At 46.6% G+C, this 20,739-nt stretch overlaps 1 protein-coding gene across 1 annotated transcript in view; it reads left to right on the top strand.

The window, feature by feature from the left end:
- The first annotated feature begins 1,595 nt into the window (after positions 1-1,595).
- Pld (Phospholipase D) overlaps positions 1,596-20,739 on the top strand; it is a 108,275-nt gene continuing 89,131 nt past the window's right edge. The window contains exon 1 of the mRNA XM_089561477.1: positions 1,596-1,874. The gene's annotated coding sequence lies outside the window, so the exon portion shown is untranslated. The remainder of the gene's footprint in view (positions 1,875-20,739) is intronic.

Raw genomic sequence — 20,739 nt, 5'->3', positions numbered from 1 at the left:
CGTGCGAAATTCGTCTCCATTTTCATGCTACTGAGAATAGGGGGAATCGTGACTTGGTAGGTGTTCCCATAGTGAGACCAAGAAAGATGGACCGACTGGAGTTTCTCAATAAAATCTATAACATTAAATTTGCATCCTTGCTGGAACCTGCGGCATCCTGGAAGGCCATCACCGCGCATTAATCTTTCGCATGAAATTAATGCTTACATAGTAAGAGTAGATGTTTTTAAGCAGTTGTCTTCCAAAAACAACACTAGATTGCAGTAGCCTTCGGGAACAGTTATCCATGAACCCTTCTTACTGAGGAAATTTTTCGAAGTCTGAAATATTTATGGTTTACGGGAGTTTAACGTCCCAAAGGGACTCAGGCTATGAGGGATACCCTAGTGAAGGGCTCGGGAAATTTCGCCCACCTGGGAATTCTTTAACTTGCATTGAGATCGCTCAGTACACGAGCCTCTAGAATTCCGCCTCCATCGAAATTCGATCGCCGCGGCCGGGATCGAACCCGCGTCTTTAATTCACCAGCCGAGTGCCGTAACCATGAGCCACCGCGGCGGGTCAAAGTGTGAAATGCGAATTCATGTAATATTACATCGTTCATTATTACAATTTAGTGAAAGTTATTGACCAGACGAAATACTGAAGGACCCCAGTTGTACGTCGGCGCCTGGAGTGCGATCAGAGATGCTGACACCAAATTAAGCGCGCTTACATAACTTGTTCCACTCATTATTTCAAGTAACGGATGATGCCACAAAACTGCATCGACGGCAGAGAGAAAGCAGGAAGATGTGATTCTTGACCACTGAAAACAAAATAATCACAAATCGAGGAGAAGCCTCAATCCTCTAGCCAACGTTGAGCTCGTAGAAACATTCGCCCACACGAAGCCAAGTCCTCTTTACGGAACGTCGGTAGCGGCCTGAGGCTCCCCTTAATGTTCTTTGATTTTTTTTTTGTGCGTGTTATCAAAAATGCATTGATAGTACCGACGTACTCAAGACCATGCATGTAGCTTGAAAGATGCGTACATCCGTGCCAAGCCAGGAGCCCTGCTTGAGGCCATGCACAGTTTTATCCTGTGTTGACTTATGAGAGTTCGAAGATAGTAATTGTAGAGCCTAGAATGTAAGTAGATATTTTGATAAAACCGTGCTTCGACGCTCCGTGAGCGCTTCTAGTTACTGACTCCAAATTTAGCGCTGTTCAGTTTGCCTAGTTAGTTTCACTTCCGCAAAAGAGATGGCAGAACAAAACCGCTCACGCTTTTTTCCAGTGACTCTAGCTCACGCCCTCGCGTTACTGTGTAGTCTAGAACTTGACACTGCCAGGTGACAAGCTCTGATTTCAATCCATACCGTACTCAGTCTTGTATAATGGCGGTCTTTGTTCGTCATGTTGTGCTGGACTCTCCAAAAGGCTCACTTCAATTCACAGCGATTACTTCAATCCATTGACACCAAATTTGGCGCGCCCTATTTCTTCCCGAGAAGTACAAACTGCTAGCTACAGATGGCAGCACAATACCGTCCGTGCGGTTTCGCAAGTCGCGGGAATCCGTGCCAAGCCCGGATCTCCGCTCGAAGCCGTGCCGAGTCCCGTCCCGAGTCGGGCCGTGGTTTGTTTTTGGGCGTGTATCTCCGCACGGCACAGACCCCGTGTTTACGTCTAAACCGCGGCGAGTGGCATCCCGCGCCGAACTCGTCAGTTACATTCAGCCGAAGGGAGGGCTCGGCTGATTCACGCCCGGCCTTGAATCTTCGTCCGGAATCCGGCGCTGAATGGGGACGGCTCCAGATTTCTCAGCGACTGCAAAACGTTTGGAGGAAGTTGCGAGGTGACACGCCGTGGTTCGAGTCGACGACTGCCTGGTACGTCGATGTTTTATTCTTTTCTCCCTAAACATTGTTTCACCATTCCACGCTTGAAGTTCTGTCTCCGGAGAATTTGTGGCGAAGCCAGGCATTCCTGCACGGTATGTTAGTCTGTTGCAGCTGTTTTTATTTTGCGTACCACACGTGGAAACGTGCAACTTATCGCTCGATCCCGCAGCGGCAATACCTGCGGATCGAAACGTGAGACGCGGTTAGCATGCTTCAAACTTGACGCGCTGGAACCGAAAGAAGGCTATATAGGTTTATTGCACTCTGCCTCGGCCAGGGCTTATGATTATAATTTGTTTATTTTGCTTTGAGCTTGTTTAGTCTAGCATATCAGGAAAACCGGCCGATACGCGCGGGTGTGTGCTTGGGGGCGCGGCAACAGGCGCTGGCAGGGTGTTGTATCTTCGCTCTAATTCACGAAGCACCATCCTTCGAAGCGCATCCTTGACTCCCCTGTTCTCGTCTTAGCGAGTTTGTTTCTTCGTTTCTGCTTGTTTATTAAGCGCGCCCGATTCTACTGGTCATTCGGAGGTCTCGATTCTAATCAATAAACAAGCTTCTTTCATTTACTCTCATCCCGTCGTCAAAACGCTCTCTTCGTAATCTTCAACTCCTGATTACGCGCTGGGGACTAGAAGGTTACGCAGATCGAAGTTTATCGGAAAGTCGGCGAAGGTATCCAGGATAACAGCGGTTGTATGGCTTGCTGCTGCTGCGGCCGCTCGTTGAGTTCATGGCTACTTTTCTTCTTAGTTATCAGTTCCGTTTTTCTTTTCTCTTTTTATTTGTTGCAACGACGCGGCGAGCGGAAAGTTGCGCTTCTCGTGCCTTCAAGGTCGACTTCCGCGCGAAGTCTCTCTGCGTCATTTTTTCTGCTGGCCGCCGCCGTAGCTCCGTCATTTCGAGTATCATCGCCGTTCATAACTCGTTGCCGTGGGCTACCATAGAAAGAGTGAGTGGATATTGAAATGGAAACTTTTTTTTTTTCTTTGCAATGTTTAAACGTGCTTTCTGAAACTGCTACCGAACATTTTCGTCATGTTTACCGAACGCTGATGCTTCACGACGTTGGTATAATGTGGGATAGGATGTCAGGAGAAAATGCGTTTTAGCGGGCGATCTTTTTCGCATCAGTCAGACGGTTTCAGCAGATGTTTTGTCTCGTCTTTACGATTAGCAGCGATGTTGTTTTAAATGCCCACAGAACTTGCACCTGTGCGGACTAATTTCTTTCGAACAGACGTTTTTAGATATCTGTCTGCTATAGTGTTCAAATATGTTTGTGTGAGCTCGTCAGTTTGTTCTGCCTGAATTTTAAAGTATCGCACTACGCTTGCAATGAGACGCGAAAACTTACAAAAGCATCTTTTAAACTTAGTGCTTGCTGATTTGGCACGAAAAAGACATTGCAGCTGCTTCCACTATATGGCTGAACTAATATTTAACTCGTCTATAATAGGATACAACTTAAAAATTAAAAAAAAAAACAGCAGTTGCTAATACTAGGCCGCGGTCCGCTGGTCAAACGCAACTGTAAACGAAATCAGCTTTGTAATGTTTGACTGTGTCCAACAATCCGCGTATTAAAATTCAAGAGCTCGTAATTGCTTGTTATAAGCTTCTTGTTTACGTAACAATAAACGTTTAAGCAGCGGACTACTTTTACGTCGCGGAGGTATTCTGTGCGCGGAGGCTGAATGTGGGCGGAGCTTCACTGCAGACTTAAGTTGTATCCAACTATAATATTTTCTTTATGTAGCCCGAACTGTTTGTGCTAGAGAAGCCATAACCGCATTTTGTTATTTCTTAGATAGCGGAGCAACAACTTGCTGAAGAGACCGCGAGTTTCTTTTCAACAAAATACCCCCCACCCCGTTCTTGTTCCGACAGGCATGCTGTTTTCTTTACAAATTTTATTTTATTTTCCCCGCATTCACGCTCGTGACGAAGTGGAAGCATAAATTCGACTCGAAAAGGATGAGAAACATGTACTCGATGGCACGGTGTTCAAGACGAAACAAAACAAGCACATGATTGTGGAGAGGCGCTGTAAAACGATCCAAAGAAAAGCTTTCATTGCGGCGTTACGACTTCACGAGCAAACTGCTTATTAGTTCCTCTGCATTTAAGGGCGCCGTCAACCCTGGTTTTTATCTTTGCTCGCCGGTCGTTTGCCTTTGGCGGGTTCCTTTGTGTGGTGGAGATCGAGATTGTCAGTCGTCTGCTGACGGCTGTGACTGACGCCGTGACACTGACGGCAGCCGGCGACGGCGAATGTTTGTTTTGTTAACGTTGCGCTGGCTTCTTGGCGCCTGTCTATTAACGAGTGATCGCTCGACGCTGAGTCACGACCGCCTTTGGCAGCGCCGAGCGCTAAGCGGTATTCATCGAAACTCGTTAAACTTGAGTGACACTAAAGTGTGCCTTGAGCGCTTTCGAGGGGGGTAAATGAAGAGCAATTTGGTTGAGTCGTTTTTTTTTAAAGCTCGCGCGCGGCTAGAAGTGGTTCTTGTTATCTGCAAAATTGGCTTTCGAGGCGGTTGCGTAATTTGGAAGGTCCTTCGTTACGTATCCCGAAAACTTGGAATTTCTCATCGAGGTTCACACGAGTCATTCGAGAATGAAATAATTTCCGCCGTTTGCCAATTGGAACCCCTGCATTAGTGTGCAGAGGATATCCATCTTGTTCTTGGTCATTTACTGTCTTCATCATCTTACCGCAACTTTCAAGCGCACCTGGATTAAATGTGCGCGGTTAGGTACCAAGTTTACACTACGCGTGGTCACATGTACTGTGCATGCTTATCATGACACACGTGCCGTTGATGATTACCCAGGTTGGCTTGGATGTTAATTGTTATTTACGCCAGTTTTACAGTGCAGACGCAAGAAACGGTTTTGCGAAGATTTGGCGAGCCTTAGGGAAGCGTTTCGGCGCTAAATTTGTCGCTACGATATTGCAGGCATGTTTTCGCCGTTTGACACACTGTCACGTGATGAAGAAAACAGGCAGACCATTCAGCAGGCGAAGTCAACTAGCAAGCTTGCATGTAGAACTAGAAACTAACTTTATCAGTGCGAGTTTGTACTTTCTACGCGAGGGAGTATCTCGGCATACTTATAATATTTATTTATTTGTTCAGCATACCCCTAAATGCCCTCCGTCGAGGGTGTTGCATAAAGGGGGAGGGGTAGGTCAGTCTAAAAAAATACATGTATAAGGAATGTCTTCGACAAGCAAAACAGCAAAAAACAGGCCAAGTATAACATGGAAAAATAATTAAGCGCGACAGAGTCAAAAAGAGGCAGGCGATAGAAAACAATATAATACAAATCATTGGTTTAAAGAAAACGATAAGGCATAACGGAAATGAAAAATACTAGAGAGTACTATCGCGGTGAAAAGAAACGCGAACAGCGGAAAGCGCAGACTTCCGCACAGCCTAGCGCTGGCTAGAGACGTAAAGGCCTGAAAAAAAAAAACTGCAATTTTGGAGAAAAAAAACGTTTTTTTTTTCGTTTTTTTTTTCAGACGAGGAAAAATGGAAAGGAACATCGAAAATTTCGCACTGCAATTTCAAGGTTTTATAATTGCTTGCTTTTAGTTTAGGTTTTTTATTTTGTTTTGAAAACTATTACAGTGTGCATAGTTGAACGATTGGAGAGCAGTCGTCATCGCTGGTGCCAGGTAGTGCTTTTAAAACGTTCGTGCTGCGAGTACGCGGGTTGAAGGCCTGGTCACATATAAGATCCAGACTTGACTTAAAAACACACTAATACTTGAACTCACGGCTCAAGTAGAACAAAATGGCTGCGAATTCTACAGCGCGACACACACGGCATAAATAACGTAGGCTGCTGTGCGCGTAAGCGGTTTTAGCCAAATATAAGCCTAGCTTCTTGATTTCAAACGTAGCAGAGTAGAGGACATCCGCAGGAATTTGATCCAGGACAGGGGTCTGGGACTTAGCGAAGCACGTGGCCCCATCTACCTGGTGGCAAGGCCTTTGCACCAACCAGCCGCTAACTCCTGTGGCTTGCCGACTGCTGCAGATACCACAATCAACCGCCAGCTGCGAACGAAACTGGTCACGTTTCGGAAACGTGTGAACAAGGATTAGCAACAGGCTTTCAGGGGAACGCGTTCGAAAGCTTGTGTATGTGCAGTCGAACCTAACTGTGGACACAACTTCAGTCCATGCTGCTGCGCGTAGTGCCGCATCCAGCGACAGTGACTCTGATTCCGATATGGAGTGACTTATAGATCAGTGTTCATGTTCCCTTTCCCGCTGCAGTAGAACAATAAGTTCGTTCCACAAATATGATATTTATATCTCCATATTCGCCTGAAGTGCAAATCATTATTTATCTTCTTGGTGCAATAGAACAAGAAGTTCGTTTCACAATATGACATCTATAACTGCATATTCGACTGAACTTTTAAAGAACCCCAGGTGGTCGAAATTGCCGGAGCCCTCCACTACGGCGTCTGTCATAGTCTTAGTCGCTTTGGGACGTTAAACCCCATAAACCAAACCAAACCAAACTTCAGAGCATTATTATTGGTCGTTGTGCTTTTACAAATAAATCTGTTTTTGTCACGTTTTGCAAAATTTCCAATTTTTCATGAAAAAAACCCGAAAAAGTTTTTTTTTTCATGCCATTCAAAATTTCTTGAAATTTTACATCTCTAGCCGGCCCGCTAGTACCAGGATCCGTGTCCAACTGCGATGTGCCGTGGTTGTCATTAGGCAAATCGGCGCTTTCGGTAGGCGCCGCCGTGGCGCTAGAATCTCCTTCCGGCCGGCGCTGTCGCACTGCGTGCACGTGTTTGTTCAGTGCAGGCGTGACTGGTCGATGATACGCTTTCCTTCTCATTATGCCCAGGAAGTAAAATACGGCACGCTTTCATGCTGTCACGATGACTGCGTGCAGAAGAGAACTGAAGCGTTAAGTACGAGCCAGATCGTTGCTGCTTCCTAGGTCTGCATCGAAATAAAAAAAGCTTCAAGAAATAAAAACGATGATTGGAAGTGGCGCTGCACTTGCGCGTGCTATTCTCCTACGGCGTAGAAGCTATAAGCTACCGGCTTGAGTCTTTTCAGCTTGAATAGGATGCGGCGGTCGTCGGACACTGACAGGATCGAAGTGATCGCTTTTTACAACCAGGAAATTCCCCAGAGAAGAATTCTGGAGAATACCCCCGAAGAGCGCTTTCGAAAGTGAACAGAGTTTTGAAGGCCTACAAAGCTGAAGGTAGACTCTCGCACCTTCCTCACGGTTCGCGGCCAAGTTCCGCGACCGCGGAAGAAGACCTACGGATTATTACAGCCTCCGTGAAATCCTCGCTATCCGAGCTGCGCGCCAAAAAGTGTGCCGGAAGTGACGCGCTTTCGCAAGGACTGCTGGGACTTTCTCGTCGTCTGCTTTATTATCAGCTGCGCATGCGCAAGCGCGCCGAGACGGCGGCCAAGTAGTGGGGGAGCAGGAGGGAGCCGGCTTCAAAAAATGTGACGTAACCGCATCTCCTGAGTTCTGCCCTTCCTTCATGTTTGAGACGTATCTGCCGCTGCATTCTTGATTTGTCGAGTCACGCCTATCGAGCACAGGGCCAGTAGCTCCTTGAACCTGTCTCGGCACCAGGGACAGTGACACGTGCTACGGCTCTACCCTCCACCGAAGTCTAAATTAATTCGGAGCCCTTCATTTGGGGACGCTAAACCCGACAAACCATGCTAAAGGTCCGCTTTATAGCTGTAGCCTTTGGCCTACACATAAAATTGAATAAATTAATGCTACTTAACTATTGCATGCCCTTTCCGCGCAGATGTCTCGAATCTGTATGCAGCCTTCATTAGTAGGCGCATTGCTCCGCTGGTGATGGACACGTCAGTTATAATTATTCCGTATTTCAAAATCTGTCCGCGGTGGCACAATTCTCCTATTACGTATTATTCCGAATGTCTTTTCTCTGTTTCTTTTTTGTTTGTTGTTTTGTTAACTTGCCCTTATCCATGTCGATTTTGCGTACGTGTCAGGCTCCCATAGCGCAAGGACACACTCTATAGCGAGCACGTGCACGTCCAAGCTCAGTGCACGTGTTCACGCGTTCTTCGCGCAGATTTCATACGCATGGGTCGACGACGCAGCTAATGTTGTTGTCCTGTTGTATTTATACATTAAATTCCTATTTGTGCCTGTTGCCACCAGTAGGCCCTGAAGGATGGGTGTATGCGGTGGTCTGAGTTCGTAAGCAAATCATGCGACTGTAGCTGCGTGAAAAAAATTGGAGAGCACTGCAGTCTGGTTTGGTTTATAGGGTTTAACGTCCCAAAGCGACTCAGGCTGTGAGAGACGCCGTAGTGGAGGGCTCCGGAAATTTCGACCACCTGGGGTTCTTTAACCTGCACTGACATCGCACAACACACGGGCCTCTAGAATCCGCGGCCGGGATCGAACCCGCGTCTTTCGGGTCAGCAGCCGAGCACCATAACCACTGAGCCACCGCGGCGGCAGTCTTCTGCGTTGGAGAAATACGAAAGCATTTGCGCTGGAACGTCAGCGACTCTTTCTTTTTTTTTTCCTTGCAACAGCACACATCCCTAACACAATTTACAGTTCTACACACCACAACGCGTTCGCTTAGTGCCCGTCTAATACGTTTTAACCAACGACCGTATCGAGAAAACGATGACTTTTGGAAGGAGAAAATTCAAGAACTCTTCACGCGTACAAAAAAGTCGTCGGGAAGGGACGTGTGTATATTCTCTTGCAAACATACATGACGTATGCTTGGTTTCAGAAGTGTGATATTTGTTGCAGGTCCTTTCGTGCTCACGACTTAGCATTCAAACGTTTCATCGTCTCTTAGCAGTTTTTGCTTGGCAGTCCTCATGGGAGAGGACTAAGCGTGATAATTTATTTGTACGGTTGAGAAAAGGGGGGTCTTTCCTTGCCACACTTGTACCCAAGGCAAGTGGATGGTTTGGTTTACTGGGGTTTAACGTCCCAAAGCGACTGAGGCTATGATAAAACAGATGCTTGGGCAAGTTGGTAACTCATTTTCACCGGAACAGCGCGCACTCCCTTCTCCCTTCTTGTCCGTGTCTTAGTGCGCGCTGTTCCGGTGAAAATGAGGCTATGAGAGACGCCGTAGTGAAGGGCTCCGTAAATTTCGACCACCTGGGGTTCTTTAACGTCCACTGACATCGCACAGCACACGGGCCTCTAGAATTTCGCCTTCATCGAAATTCAGCCGCCGCGGCCGGGATCGAACCCGCGTCTTTCGGGTCAGCAGCCGAGCGCCGTAACCACTGAGCCACCGCGGCGGGGCCCAAGGCAAGTGGAGTCAAGATTTATGTTTCTTCGGGATCAACGCGACCCTTTCTGGCGGACTTTTAATCAAGTGAGGCTTTATTCGGCTTTGCCAAATTATGTTGTTTGCACTGTCGACAGCATGCGATACAGTATAAGTCGATTTTTGAAAGAAGTGCTGTTTACTTTGCAGTTTCTGAATGCTCGCTTCAGTGTGAAATGCCTTTCAAATGTCACGCTTAAGCAGTGGCTCAAAGATTTGCTTGACTGCATCTTCCTCGAGCCAATGTACCGATCTTTGTGTAGTGGAGGCCAAGGAGGAAATGTTTTAATAAGAGTAAGGAAAATGGTGGTGTCAGCAGGTGTGAAGACATTTTTCTTCAAGTTGCACACTGGTACGTTGACAGTTAAAAAATTGATGGATGAGAAGGGATTGTTTTTACCACGGGGAGCTGACTGCATGTTGTGTCACAAACCAGAGCCAATAGAACACGTTTTTATTGTTTGCGGGGATGCGCTGCACTTTTGGGACGTGCTCCAGCGGACAATAAAGACTTAACCTTGACGCCGTATGGGATACGATTCCTGGACGTTGAGCCGTATCTATAAGTACGACGTATTCTTCCTTCTTGGTCTGCACAGTATTTTGAGAAGCAGGATGGCTGTACGGCGCTGCAATGAAGAGGCACGGTCTGTCCGCGATTACTTCAAAGTAAACGTATTGAAGCTGTGTGAAGTGTACGAGGAGCTATCTTTTGGAGACGAAGTTATCAGTTTGAATGAGACAGGTGTGTTCTTTGAAGCGACTATGAGTGTCTCATGTGAGCGAAACGTATGGCTGCTCCTGACATTCTAGAGTGCAGTGCAGAACGTAATCTGTTTGTGAGGTATTTTCAACTGTCGAAACAGGCACTTAAAAGAGAAAAAAAAGACCGTTGGGGGCGTATGCGTTGTGTGCCAGCCTGCGAGACAGAGGGCCTGGGTTCGAAGCGCAGTGCCAGCGAATTCCTTTTTTCCAATGGTCATTTTAGTGCAGGCGCGCTCTGACGACACGATTTGCCGACACGATTTGCCGACACGATTTGCCGACACGATTTGCCGACACGATTTGCCGACACGATTTGCCGACACGATTTGCCGACACGATTTGCCGCCACGATTTGCTGACACATTTGGCGACACATGATTTGCCGACATGATTTGCCGACACGATTTGTCGACACATTTGTCGACACGATTTGCCGGACCGAATTGCCGACACGCTCTGCACACGCCACTCTTGAGACAAGAATTGCCTTCGCATTAAAACGCCGCCGATGAAAAAGAAAATGATTAGTAGATGTTGCTTAGTAGATGTGTTCTGTCAGAAACGGTATACATAGTCTTCTGCGCACTCCCTCAGCTTCTGTCCGCTTGTCGCGTGATGTGGGATAAGAGGGCGGTTTGCGGACGCTGACATTGTGTAATCTTTGAGACGCATTTCACTCAATCTTGTCTCTGCTGCACTTAACGAGTGGGGCGACGGGGTAGGGGCTTGTCGAGAGAGATAACTTCACGGTGCGAAAGGCAGCCAGAGCGGCCCGGGGCAGATTCCTGAGGCTGTTATTAATGCGAAAGAATGGCGTGGACGTGATGCGTCCCCACGGGCTGTGGACAGGAAGTGTGGACAGAGCGTGTCCTCACATTACGCAGTTAGTCTACTTATGGTTTGTAACGATTAATAGTGATTGAATGGAAAGTTCAAATGATCGAATTACTAAATAAAATAATTGAACAATAAGGCAATGAATTTCGCTAATTACTCCAAGTAATTCATGGTAGTGGTGAATTACTAGTAATTCCTCCGGAGTTGAAAGAACAATAAAAATAATGATGATGACTGATTTTTATCGCGCAAGGCCATCGGTGGCTAAAGTGCGCCGTGGTTCAAGGTTTTTTCTTCTCCTACTCAAGGTGGGGTCAAAGACTCATTCCCCAAGCATTTCACCCCGATTAATCCGAGCACCAGGCCAAGGGAGAGGCTGTACCCAGTGTGTAACCGGTGGGTACCTGGAGGCACTGGGGATCGAACCCTGCACCTCTCGCATGCGAAGCGGATGCACAAAACACTAGGCCACCGCTTCGGTCACAATAAAAATAATGAAATGAATTAGCAATTAATCGAATTAATTAATTCATACTTTATCAATTGTTAATGACCAACTTTAATTAATTGAGAATTAAGGAATTATTTCATTTCATTTATTTTACCCTCAGGGCTTTCGCATTACAGAGGGGGTGGGACAGTGAAAAAAAAATACATAGATCAAAAACAGGGCTATATACACGAACAATATTGAAAGGTGCTAGAGACAGAGAACAAAACATTGAGAAAAAAGTACAGGAGTAAAAAAAAATAAAAGGATTACAAAAAAAGAAACCTTATATAGTCTATATATGAGTAAACAACATATCACAATTGGTCTGATTCTAACGGTGCGAGTAATTTGCTTTTAAAACGCGCAGTGTCGCTAACACAGGTGGCTGTGGGTGAAAGATTATTCCAGTCACGACATGTTTTAGGGAGGAAGGAATTAGAGCAGGTCACTGTGCGGCAGTGTGGAACAGCTACTTTTTGATGGGGGTCTATGCGAGGCGAGATGAAAGATGGTGCCTTTACACAGATGGCTTTCAGGCAAGGATTGTGATAGTAAATTTTATGGAAGAGGCAAATGCGTGAAAGCTTACGGCGAGCGGAGAGTAAGGGGAGTTTAAGATTAGATTTCATTTTTGTTACACTGGCAGTGCGATGGTAGTTTCCAACGATGAAACGGACGCTTCGATTCTGCACGGCCTCGAGTTCATTTGTTAATGTGATGGTGTCAGGATCCCAAATTGAACATGCGTACTCTAGTTGCGGACGAATGAGTGTAGTATACAGTAGCATTTTCAATGAAGGTGGAGAGGATGAAAAATTCCTGCGGACGTACCCTATAGCATGCGGTTAGCCTTTGAAGTAATGAACCTGATATGAGCTTTCCAAGAAAGGTTAGAACAAACATTAACGCCTTGATTAACGCATTGATTACTTATCTGAGCAAATAATTACCATGAATGATAAATTACATTGCTAAGTAAAATAGGAGGCAACGCAACTCCAAATGTCTTCGCATTTCCGCACATAAGGATGCTTAAGTGCACCTTTCATTTTTTTTTTTTTTGTAAGCTCTGGTCCTTGGGGTCGTTGCACAAAGAATGGAGAATAACGATGCACCCGCCGCGGTGGCTCAGTAGTTTGAGCACTCGTCTACCGAGCCGAACGGAGTACTCGGGTTCGAACCCGATCGCGGCGGCCGCGTTTCGATGGAGGCGAAGCGCCCGCGTGCTGTGCGATGTCAGTGCACGTTAAAGATCCCCGGGTGGTCGAAATTATTCCGGAGACCTCCACTATGCCACCTCTTTCTCTCTTTCTTCTTTCACTCCCACCTTCCTCCCTTCCCTTACGGTGCGGTTGATGTGTCCACCGAGAAGTGAGACCTATACTGCGCCTTTCATTATCTGATAACCAGTCTCTTTAACGATGCATAATATAAATGCCCAATAAGGGAATAATCACAGTGCAATGAAGGCATATTTGGCAGTTAAGGCATAGTGTTGTTCGGCTTCAGTAAAACGGCGAGTTGAGCGAGTTGGTACATCTTGAGAAAAAAACAGCCCAGGAACAGGGACACAAGAAAAGAAGACGACGGGAAAGGCTCTCCCGTCGTCTTCTTTTCTTGTGTCCCTGTTCCTGCGCTGTTTTTTTCTCTCATGTTGTTCGGCTGTTTTTCAGGGCACATTGTTTGGGAATGCCCAAGGTGTGTAGATTACCTTTTAAATAGATTACCTGTATAAACTTGAGCCGCTCACCCCAATGACACTCCCAGTGAAATAAGTATGTACCTTCGGCCATTCGTAGGAGCTTTAGCTCCTGTTTAGCGTTCTTGAAGGTCGACATTGGCGTTTTATATTTTCAGAAAGTTTAAAACTGCGCACAAGACGAGGACATAGGCAACGAGGAACACACCAAAACACCACGGGCTCAGTGGTGTGTTCCTCGTTGCCTATGTCCTCGTTTCCAGCAAATGGTTGGAGCGCCGAAACAGACAACACACAGAAAGCTAGACGGGACAGGCGCCTGTCCCGTCTAGCTTTCTGTGTGTTGTCTGTTTCGGCGCTACAACCATTTTCTGGAAACATGCGCCAACTAGCCCCCCAACAAGTATTACTCAGTTACCTATGTCATCGTCTTTTGCGCAGTTTTAACCATTCTGGAACTATGAACCAACTATAGTAGGATACGACTTAAATAAATAGCAGTTGCTAACACTGGGCCGCGGTCCGCGGCGTCCTGTATTACTCCGCTGGCCAATCGCAACAGTAAACGAAATCATCTTTTTAATGTTGGATTATACCAAACAATCCATGTATCAAAATTCTAGAGAAATTTTTTCTTCTGATAACCTTCTTGTTTAGGCAACAAGAAACGTTTAAGCAGCGGACTACTTTTTCGTCGTGGTGGAATTCTGTGCGCGGAGGCTGAATGTGAACGGAGCTTCACTGCAGACTTAAGTTCTGTCAGACCTTTTTATAGCCCGCAAGAACACCGTGCAAAAGCCTTTCACAAAAACTTCAAAAATTATTTTTCAGCACCGTACGATATAATAGGATGTGGCATATGAGCTGAAATTCCTCAATCACGTGCATGGTATCATTTTTTCCCTATTTTCTGTGCTCTCTCCTTTCGTCTTTCCGCCGAACCCCTACCCTTATGGCGCCGCCGCGGTGGCTCGGTGGTTATGGTGCTCGGCTGCTGACCCGAAAGACGCGGGTTCGATCCCGGCCGCGGCTGTTCAATTTCGTAGGAGGAGAAATTCTAGAGGCCCGTGTACTGTGCGATGTCAGTGCACGTTAAAGAGCCCCAGGTGGTCGAAATTTCCGGAGCCCTCCACTACGGCGTCTCTCATAGCCTTAGTCGCTTTGGGACGTTAAACCCCATAAACCAACCAACCAAACCAACCAAACCTTCCCCTATGAAGAGTATACAGTATATCGTGGCAAAGGCTTCGCACACTGGCTAAAATCACAGCTTTTCTTTTTTTGTTATCAAAGAGACTCATCGCGGTGTCGCTTTCTCCGAATTTTTTTTCTAATAGCGGCCTCGCCTCCTGCTATCAAAAATATCCGGCTGCCGCACTGAACGATTTCGCTGCGTAAACTCAGTATCCGTTCGAGTACCGCGCATCGGAGATAGCGACGCGTGTGAGCTTTCGCGGTCTGTCCGCGGAACGAAGATAAAAAGCGAAGCACTCCAAGTGAAGGGGCCCCCATTCTTCGTCGCTCTTCGGGAGTTGCTTTTGATGCAGAGGGTAAAACTGCTCGGTGAAAACAGCACGAGAGACGCGAGTAAAGACAGACAATAGCGTAGACAATCAATCAATTTATTGAGCATTTCTTTCAATAGAGAAATAAATGCAAGGATAAGAACAAAAAGCTGCTTCTCGAGCAGCTTGACAACGGCTCTTACCCCTTTTTTCTCTTGACAACGCATAACAGCAGAAATAAAACAAAGCTGCGATTAAAATTGTACAAAGATAAGAGCGTGCAGTATACATAGTAAATGTAAACACAAAATACATAGTAAACACAAAATACATATAGCGTATATAAGCAAACAAGGAAGGGGAATGAGGGGCTCGTTGTAAATATGACAGAAGCCAACAGCCACAGAAACCAAGGGGCACAGGGGATTTTTTTTATAATTAATTTATTTATTTTGTGGTGTTGATCAATTTATAATATTACTGAATATGTCATCGCTTAAAGCTAATTGATTAGAAAAGCAGAAGAAAAAACAACCGCATGCCGCCGGTGGGATCCGAACCCACGACCTCCGAATTACGCGTCCGGTGCTCTACCTCTGAGCTACGGCGACGGCTGTCAAACCTTCTGCTTTCGGGGGTATTTATGTTTACAAGTAACCTAACCTTGAGAGTGTTCATCAGCGCCACCCACGTTCATAAGCGGCGGACGTAGAACGTCCTGAGTTACCGCAGATGTGACGTAGAACGTCATCGAACGGAGAGGGTGGAAGCTGTGTGAGAACCCTCTTATGCTTCCTATGGCATCAAGGCTGCCAGAATCGAGGCCCTCGCTAAGCAATTAAGCAAACAAGGAAGGGGAATGAGGGGCTCGTAAATATGACAGAAGCCAACAGCCACAGAAACCAAGGGGCACAGAGGATTTTTTTTATAATTAATTTATTTATTTTGTGGTGTTGATCCCACCGGCGGCATGTGGTTGTTTTTATGCGAAGCATATTGCTAGAGCTACCACTCACGCCGTCGCCGTGGGACCCCCACGTGACACCGTGACGTCACACCACATGACACCGTGACGTCACACCACGTGACATCGGATGAGAGAGCCGGCCTCCACCTCGCGCCGTCGCCGTGGGACCCCTAGCCATCACGCCACGTGACACCGTGACGTCACACCACGTGACATCGGATGAGAGAGCCGGCCTCCACCTCGCGCCGTCGCCGTGGGACCCCTAGCCGTCACACCCGCGCATTTCGAACGCGCGTTCACACTCGGTGTAGGTGAAACGCTCGCTCCACCGGGCAGGCAGACGCGGCTTCCGTGGCAATCCAGGCGCTCACCCAACGCGCGTCTCGGGGTTAGTCGGCGTTCCGCTGTAGCCATGCCGTTGTCTTCCCCCACGACGAAGGCTTCTAGTGGTTGTATTAAAATGACCAAGTATTCAACCAAGGAAAGCCATGTATTACCAAGCCTAGCCACTAATATGCTTCGCATTCCCCAGGCTTAGCCAAGCTGAGCCTCAGCAATTTTTGTTTCTTCTGCTTTTCTAATCAATTAGCTTTAAGCGATGACATATTCAGTAATATTTTAAATTAATCAGCACCACAAAATAAATAAATTAATTATAAAAATATCCCCTGTGCCCCTGTGCCCCTTGGTTTCTGTGGCTGTTGGCTTCTGTCATAGCGTATATAGTAATTCCAAACACAAAATGCTGCATATTAGTAAAAAGTAATAATACAGGTTCAATGTAACTGATAGACATGGATTCGATAAGACGAATACTAATACTTAATCACCAATATTTTGATTAAGTATTATAGTCGCACATACATTGTGATTATAATACTTAATCACAATGTATGTGTCTGTCGACCCGTTTTAACGAGATAGTATTATTGAGCTCGTTTCGCAGGAAATCGACGTCTTTGTCGTCGTCGTTGACCGTGACAAAAAATCCCCGAAAAATCCCCATAGAAGCAACCTAAGAGGCAGGTTGGCCACTATAGGTCACGTGACCTTGTGCCTCATCACAACCTGCCCACCGGATTGTGGGTAAACTGCGCGAAGTGGCAGGTGGTAGTTAAAGGGAAGCTGAAACGGTTTTTTGAGAATTCGAGGTTATTCTGGAATTCGAATCTATCTAGCTTCTAGATAAAGCCCGCAAAGTATTTTTGCACTAGCATTTAAAATGGTGACATAATCGTCGATTAAAACCGCGACGATGTTTAGGCTTCTCCTCACTACGTCGAAGGAGTGCGAGGAAACTGGGCAGTGACGTCATTGTTGCCGAGATTTTAGATGTCCGCTGCTTACGCCTGCATGCTGCTGTGCGTCGTCAGATGGCGCCAAACAATGCATCGTGAGCTTCACCTTCGATGGCGTCGGTTTTCTTTCATGGAATAACCGTTTCTTCGCTGGAAACTTAGTGCCGTCATACGTAACGTCATTATCGGGGCCTCTGCGCGTGGCTGTGCACTTCAGAGAAGTCTGAACGCCGACGACGACTTTATTCGTCGATTACGCCACCATTTCAAATGCTAGAGCAAAACGATTTCGCGGGCTTTACATGCACATTTCGCACACTCGGCAGCTTTAAACTCATCGAATTCTAAAACCGCTTCAGTTGCCCTTTAAGGAAAGCGCTACAAGGTAGTATAGTTATTTTTCTTATTGGCGATGTTAAGTATTGCTGCGTAGCTACAAGGAATTCCTTCGCAAACCCACACCTTCTCCGCTTACTATGTATGAGCTGCTTGAAAAGCTCGTCAGTAGATGGCGGATGTTCTGAAAGGTCACGGCGCTAATAGCGGTGTTTTCCACCGCATAGCATGCAGGCATCCCTCCGCGGAGTATAGTAATCATACGTATACGATGTCTCGTACCGCTCGATGCTTGTTCGGCTGCAGGCTCGTAGTGTGTCCTTTATTTCGGGCCGCAAACACGGCTTGTTCTGAAGGCGACTTGCGGCGCCGATATTGCATCCGCCGGATTCAGGGTCGGATTAGATACCTTGGACAGAAACGTGGAGGCTAACGAAAGCGGTTGAACTTAAACTGAGGACAACGCAGCGAGCTATGGAAAGAAAATTGTAGGCGTAACGTTGAGGGACAGGAGGCGGGTAGAGTGGGTGAGGGAACAGATGCGGGTTAATGACATCCTAGTCGAAATCAAGAGGGACAAGTGGGCTTGAGTAGGGCGTGTAATGCGAAGGCAAGATAACCGCTGGTCCTTAAGGGTAACGGAGTGGATTCCAAGAGAAGGCAAGCGTAGCGGGGGGCGGTAGGAAGTTAGGTGGGCGGATGAGATTAAGAAGTTTGCGGGGATACGGTGGCCGCAGCTTGCAAAGGGCAGGATTAATTGGAGAGACATGGGAGAGGCATTTGCCCTGCAGTGGGTCTAGTCAGGATGATGATGATGATGACCTCGATTGAGAGAGCGACCAGATCGCTCCGTCATAGCTTTAGTGCTCTGAAATGTCCCAAGAATGCGCTTCGCACCACCGCTTTTGTCAGTCTTGCGCTCGAGGTATGGAAGAGGGAAGAGAGGATAGGTTGTTGCTGGAGCTTTTCACCGTATCACTAAGGCAACAACAACAACAACTCGGCATAGGGGGCTACGCGTCAGTAAGTGCGTTCCTCCAAGCGCTGTACGCGTCGCCAACAAAGGCTTCATGCCGACGCGCTCCGGTTCTCCCTTTTGTTCCCAGAATGCGTACAAACGAGTCGTTGCACCCGTTGTGGAAGAGGGGTTATTGTGTTAAACGGAATTCGAAGGCAGTCGCCCCGAGCTCGCTTCACCCAAGCTGGCACGCGAATTGGGTCGTGCTTGTATCAGCGTGCCTTTATACTTATTGCTCGTGTCCTTCACCAGAAGTGCGGACCATTTTGTGAGCTCAGGAACAAGCCGGCAACGGCCGCTCAAAGAAGTCCCTCCAGCCAGTGGTGTAGACCGATTCTATTGACGTTGTGGATAATCTCATTGTATACCTGCTATCATCCTCATCATCAGCCTGAGGGCAGATCCCTCTACCATGTCTCTGCAATTAACCCTGTCCTTTGCCAGTTGCGGCCACGGTATCCTCGCATATTTCTTACTCTCATCCGCCCACCTAACTTTCTGCCGCCCCCTACTACGCTTGCCTTCTCTTGGAATTTACTCCGTTACCCTTAAGGACCACCGGGTTTCTCGCCTTCACATTACATTCCCTGCCCAAGCCCATTTCTTCCTCTTGATTTCAACTAGGATGTCATTAACCCGCGTTTCTTCCTTCACCCACTCCACCCGCTTCCGATCTTCTAACGTCACACCTATCATTTTTCTTTCCATAGCTCGCTGCGTTGTCCTTAACCTAAGCTGAACCCTCTTTGTTAGCTTCCACGTTTCTGCCCCATAGGTGAGTATCAGTAAGATACAGCTGTTGTATACTTTTCTCTTGACCTGCTATAGTCGGATACCACTCAAGAGCATGGGCTTTTCCTTGTCAAAGGGCCCCATTCCAGCCAATGGCGTTGGCGGATTCCCATGACCCTGCTAGTCTTACAAAGAATGGAATGGTAATCCCTTCCCACTGTAGTCGGGAATAGACCCCTCTCTCCATTGTGGCGCCACTCCCTGTATTGCCATGCTAACAGGGTCATGGGAATCAGCCGAAGCGATTGGCTGGAAGGCGGTCCTTTGAGGAAAAGCCGCTGCGTTCTTGATTGGTTTATGTATACTTTCTCTGCTGTGGCACCACAAGGATAAGGACGTAGACGGAGTGACAACACAAATGCTCACTAACAACTGACGAAATCTATTTATTTATTTATTTATTTATTTATTATTGATACCCTCAGGGCCAAAGGCATTTCAGAGGGGAGTGGTTACAAATTACAGAAAGTGAACAAAAACAAAAATTCAACATACAAGCGTCATGTTCCTGGTTATACAATTCAGTAAAAGAAGTAAGCATAATATGTAAGTGCAAGGTAAGAGAACAAACAAAGGAAACTAAAGTAAACAAAGGAAATGGAGAATGATAAGTACATTTGTTGTGAGCCTTAGTATACAATGTTAGCTAAATTGTTACGGAAGCGCAGGATGTCTTGAATGCAGGCTGTCGATCCGGGAAGGTGGTTCCAATCTGCTGATGTACGGGGAATGAACGACTGAGAACAAGCTTTTGTTTCGTGCGACGTTATACCGACCTTGTGAACGTGATCAAGCCGTGGAGAGATGAAAGACGGAGGAGATATCAATTCATCGCGTAGATTGGGACAGTTGTAAAAAATTTTATGAAATAAACATAACCGTGAAAATTTTCGACGGGAGGCTAAGGGTGGGAGGTTGAGCGTATTTTTCATGGAGGTGACACTTGCAGTACGATTGAAGTTAAGTAGGATGAAACGGGAGGCGTTATTTTGTACAAGCTCGAGTGCATTAATTGAATTTGCGTAACTGGGGTCCCAAATTGCAGATGCATATTCTAGTTTACTACGGACAAGGGTTTTATATAACATGAGTTTTAGGGAGGTAGGGGAATTGGAGAAATTCCGGCGTAGGTAGCCTAGCATGCTGTTAGCGTTGTTAATTATGACATTAATATGGAGCGACCAGTTTAGAGTGGAAGATATATGAACTCCGAGGTAGCGATATGACGTGACGGCCTCCAGTATGGTATTATTTAGACAATATGCACCTGTAGTAGATGATGTACGGGAGACACGTAAAACTTTGCATTTAGAAGAATTAAGTTGCATTAACCATAAGTTGCACCATGCAGATATAGCAGATAGATCATTCTGTAGAGCGCATACGTCGTTAGTGTCGTTAATTTCGCGAAAAATTACGCAGTCATCAGCGAATAAGTGTATGTTAGAGGTTACGCAAGAAGGTAGGTCATTAATGTAAATAAGAAATAAAAGAGGGCCTAAGACGGATCCCTGTGGCACTCCAGAATGGACGGGGGTTGATGGAGAGGTGGCATTGTTAGCAGTTACGAACTGAGTGCGGTTGCAAAGGAAATATTCGAGCCAGGAAAAAAGCCTCGGATCAAGGTTTAGTTTGCTTAGCTTAAAAAGTAGTAATTTGTGGCATACCTTTTCGAAGGCTTTTGCGAAGTCGAGGAAGACGCAGTCAGCTGTTGAGCGGCGATCAAGGATGAGATTAAGTTTATGCGTAAATGATGCTAACTGAGTTTCGCAAGACAGTCGCTTAC

The sequence above is a fragment of the Amblyomma mixtum genome, chromosome 9 (assembly GCF_055824585.1).
Source record: "Amblyomma mixtum isolate Tamu chromosome 9, ASM5582458v1, whole genome shotgun sequence".
Taxonomy (NCBI): domain Eukaryota; kingdom Metazoa; phylum Arthropoda; class Arachnida; order Ixodida; family Ixodidae; genus Amblyomma; species Amblyomma mixtum.
Note: the sequence above shows the minus strand (reverse complement) of the source record. Positions and strands in the feature narration are given on the sequence as shown.